Here is a 4,775-nt window from a genome sequence, read left to right as displayed (position 1 = left end):
GTGGAACCGTCTCTTTAGAGAAATTTATTCGGTGGGTTGCTTACAAATGAAATTTTGGATGTTGAAAGAAAAATGTTGAGTATTCTATACAAAGAGTTAGTAGTAGCCTCTCTCTTTTAGTTCGCCACAGCTTTCTTTTCTTTCTTTTTTTTTTCCACGAAAATCTCGTCGATTTCAAACCCAGCACTTACAATTTATACCTCGACTGTAACTGAATGGAATTTTGTGAGAATCCCTCTTTCCACCGTTTGGATAATTCTTGAAATATATAGAGTATTCTCTCTTTGGTATGAAGAAACTAGGGAGATTAAAAAAATTGGCAAATTTTTTTCCCACCAAATAAATAAAGAAACCAGGGAGATAATAAAGAAACTGGAAAACAAGTATTTTTACCTAAAATTCCATTCATTCCACTAAAAGTTGACAAACAGTAAATACCATTTAAAAGAACTCAGTTTTTAGTTCGTCCTTATTTTGCGATGACTATTAACAAAGCTCAAGGTCAAAATCTAGATTTTATTGGCTTATATCTTCCTGAATCTGTATTTTCATATGATCAATTGTACGTCTCATTGTCCAAGGCTAGAACAAGAGAAAATATAAAAGTTTTGATTAAACCTTCTATCAAAAATAAATCACATACTTGTTGCGCCAAAAATATTGTTTATCATGAAATATCGAATTTAATACATATCAATTAACCATTTCTATGTGCTTGCAACATTTTGCAAATGGTTTGAATTTATGTTTTTTATGTTGCTTCAATAAATACAAATGCATCTTATACAATATAGCTTCTTGTAGTTAGAATTATGCCATGTTTTTAAAAATTTATCATTAAGTTAGTAAATGGAAGTTTAAAGCATATGAATGTCGTAGAATAACTCATGTGTTAATATAATTATTGGAATATTTTACATTAGATATCAGTTAGGTCATGCATTTTCTCTTTGGCAATGTTTATTTAATCAACTTTCATGTGTTTTCTAATTTTGTTTTGTATTATTTGCCTTCTTCCATTCATCCTAAAGAATTGAAAATGAGTACCTGTATTGTTTCTGATATCATACATGTTCTTAAATTCCATAAGTATATTGTTATAGAGTGTTTCTTTTGCTTCTTAGTTTGGATTATTAGTTGTTCACTTCACAGTGTTACCATGAAGAAATATACTCACGATGCTACCAGTGCAGATCGTGAAGGTGATTTTACTCATATCATTCAGGTTGTAATTTAGTTTACTTCCAATACACTAAATATACCAACTTCTTATTCACTTTATTAAAGAACTAAGAAAGCAATTAAATTCTTTTCAAGGTAAATATTCAATCTGTCCATTACTTGTTCTTTCTTTTTTATTTTATTTCCAGACTATAAAATATAACTGAAATATTATCTTTGGCTCAAAGATCAACAGAATTTGCTACATGATTGAGAGTTTTGAAGTTGTAAAAATGTTCAGGGAGATTGGTCAGGGTGTCATGGTCAGTCACAGCATGTATGAGAGTTAGCTAATAAATGATACATTTTGATGAATACAACTTATTTTGTAAGGAAGATGCTATATGTACCAAATCATTTACCAAATAGATGATCGAATTGACAAGTGTCGTGTCCTTATTGGAGTGGACAGGCGCCCCTCCATAATCGGTCAAAAATTATGTAAAACATTTGGTTGTGTACAGTGAAGAGACTGAAGACACTTCTAATGCTAATCTTTTCGTCAGTTTAGTAATGGTACAATGCAGTTTAATCTCTTCAGTAAGTTCTACTTCATAAATGTTGTTGAATCTTCTCCTACCACTGTGAGCATGCAAGCATAATTCTGGTTTTCATATAACTCTACTTCAAAAGCATGGTTCTGGTTTTCAAATATATCCCCTTCCATTTTTTTTAAATTTTTTATTGTGCTCTTAAATGACTATATAACTACATTGTCCTTTTATTTTTTTATGTAATGAAAAGTTTAACTTCAGTCTTAACACTAACTAGAAACTTAAATATTTTCCTTCATTTGTATTATTTATGTGTACATAAATTTATATTGTCTATTTACATAAATTTATCTCAACAATCACATATAATAATAGTTTTACAATTCTATACAGTAAAGATTTAGCCATATTTTATTTTTATTTTATAATAAAACTTTTTTTTTTTCCTAAAGTATATGGTATGATTATGACTCAATACTCATTAATTTATGGTCGTTCTTGTACTAGCTGAAGCCTCAACAGTGACCTGACTTGCTTGCCCATATCTATCTGCTAATTGCAGCACTGATTTCACCATACCTATGGTTCAATACTAATCCAATCCCATCCCATTTTTGTTTACTTTTTTCCCTTTGTTTTTTTCATTCTTCATACGTACGCATATAAAAAGACTTTTAATTTCAGTCTTAAGACTAACTAAAAACTTAAATATTTTTCCTTCATTTGTGTTATTTATTAAGTGTTTTTAAAAGTAAATAATATATACATTTTCTATTTGCATGATTTTATCTCAACAATCATCAATAATAATAACATTACAATTCTGTATATAATGGAGGAGGCCTAGTGATATTTTTAATTTTATATTTAATATTAATAAAACTGAGCTTGTTTTCTGATGTATATGGTGTGATTTTCACTCAATAATCCTTAATTTATGGTCATTCTTGTAGTAACTGAAGTTTCAACAGTCAACTAATTTACTTGCCTATATATGTCTGACAATTGCAGCAGTGATTATACCATAAAATATTGATACTTATATCACTGTAGTGTACATGCTGATCTTACTCTCTTTCTTTTTTTAAAAACTTTGACGATTTATATCTGGACCACTTCCTCTACAAAGATAATACATTTGGTTGTAAGAAAAATTCATTTTCGATTCTAAACACAAAAACACTACACTCACTTAAGTTACCTAAATACAAGATTACAAAACCTCCACCTCCATTACAAGTCTTAGAATGGAAGAACAATGCCAACTAATACCAGAAATTGTGTCAAACAATCAAAAGTGGAGAGTCAAGGTAATTATAGTAGAAAAACAATCACCAAAACCTTCAAAGCAAGGTAATGGAAGGTATCAACATTTGATCTTAATCGATACTCAGGTAACTCTTGTTCATTACACATCTTAAATACTGAGGTTTAATTAAATGTTACATTTAGTTATACTCTATTGTCTTATTTATCCACTATTTGTTACACATTTTTTTTCTCCAGTTTAAGAAGAAAATAGACCAATTTAAATGTCCCATTTGCCATGATTTTGTTGACTTTCATCTCACATTTGCCTTGAAAATGTGAGCTCCAATGTTTTGAGTAACCCATATTAATTGTGGAAAAACAAGCAGCAAACAGAGGATTAAAAACTATTAAGGCTTTTCACTGTGCTATACATTTTTTCATCTTTATTATTGAAGAACATATACATGCTAATATTTATAAAACTCCTTCCTATTTTTATATGATTCAAATATCACTGCTTTTGGGGATCAGCTTGTTCTCTCATGTCTTCATTTACTAATACTCAATTCTTATTCACTTTAGGGGCTAGAGCATAGGTGCAGCTATTAGATGTCACGATCTCGCTCAATGCAAATGCAATTGGTGAAACAGCTGAAAAATTGCTATTTACAAGTTCACAATCTTTGATGGAGCAAACCAATTCTGTAAAAATTTCAACCTAACTTGAACATTTTGCCATTCCATACATATTATACTCAAGTGATATCAATACATTACATGATTAAACACAGGGTTCACAGACAAACTTTCAAGCTGTCATTCAGAAAATGCGAAACACTGAACGAGCTTTTCTACTTGAAAGCATCGCAAGCTGAACCTAATTATCAAGTTATAGATTTGACATTATCTCTATAACAAACTCAAACATACAAGTCCAAGAGAAGAATGCCAAGCAAATGTCGATACTCAAGTTATGGTTACAGCAGTTGGAAAAATCATCGATACAGACTCTCAAGAAGATTAGTCACCTCCGACAAATAGAGCTCTTTTCAAGTCTTCAGATCATATCTCAAGTTCAAAGGTGGCTTGTGATGAAAACATAAGTTCAAAAATCTCTGACACAAATTCATTTACTCCAACAGAAAACATGGAGGGAATGATGATTGAAATTTTTTTTTTTTTTGCGAAATTCTTTTGACAAGAACCTACTTTTTTTGTGAAGTTTGTCTTGATGTTCTCTTTTGTTGACTACATGTAATAATCAGAAACTGTCGAGCACATTATTGTTGACAAATGATGTATGTAGAACATGATATCTACATCATTAATGCTAGAAACCAGCACTTGTTTAGATTGTCTTGTGTATGGCTATATAAGAAGATAGATGATGTATCTTTTACAGTTGACGACACTAATGAAGTTAAGTTTTATTTTTTCTTGTCTTTCATTTACTCTAATCCAAGCGTATAAGTTGCTACATTGTGTCTACAATAAGTAATTCATTTCATAGTTAAACCCCTGAATATATATGATGTGTTGTAACATAAAATCATTGCATGATTTCTTACATTTACTTGTCACAGCTAACTAGCAAATATTCGAAAAAATATCACTTTGCCAACAATTCCATCATTCCATATAATTTCAAAAAACGTCAATACACATGCTAATCAAAACAAAATTGATACACAATTCGTACAACGCACGTAATACCGACTAGTTTTATGTTTGATTTGAACTTGACAGAAACCAAAAATAATTGTTCTATTAAATTTCTTGAACTCGAAAATAAAAACTAATTATTTCTAC

At 30.0% G+C, this 4,775-nt stretch overlaps 1 long non-coding RNA gene across 1 annotated transcript; it reads left to right on the top strand.

Annotated features, from left to right (window-relative positions):
• The first annotated feature begins 2,179 nt into the window (after positions 1-2,179).
• On the top strand, positions 2,180-4,317 carry LOC111392473. The gene is made up of 2 exons (XR_002702274.1): positions 2,180-3,670; positions 3,758-4,317. It is a non-coding gene; the product is annotated as an uncharacterized LOC111392473 (long non-coding RNA).
• Positions 4,318-4,775: the final 458 nt, after the last annotated feature.

Source organism: Olea europaea, unplaced genomic scaffold (assembly GCF_002742605.1).
Source record: "Olea europaea var. sylvestris unplaced genomic scaffold, O_europaea_v1 scaffold933, whole genome shotgun sequence".
NCBI classification, from domain to species: Eukaryota; Viridiplantae; Streptophyta; class Magnoliopsida; order Lamiales; family Oleaceae; genus Olea; species Olea europaea.
This window is presented reverse-complemented; position numbering and strand designations above follow the sequence as displayed.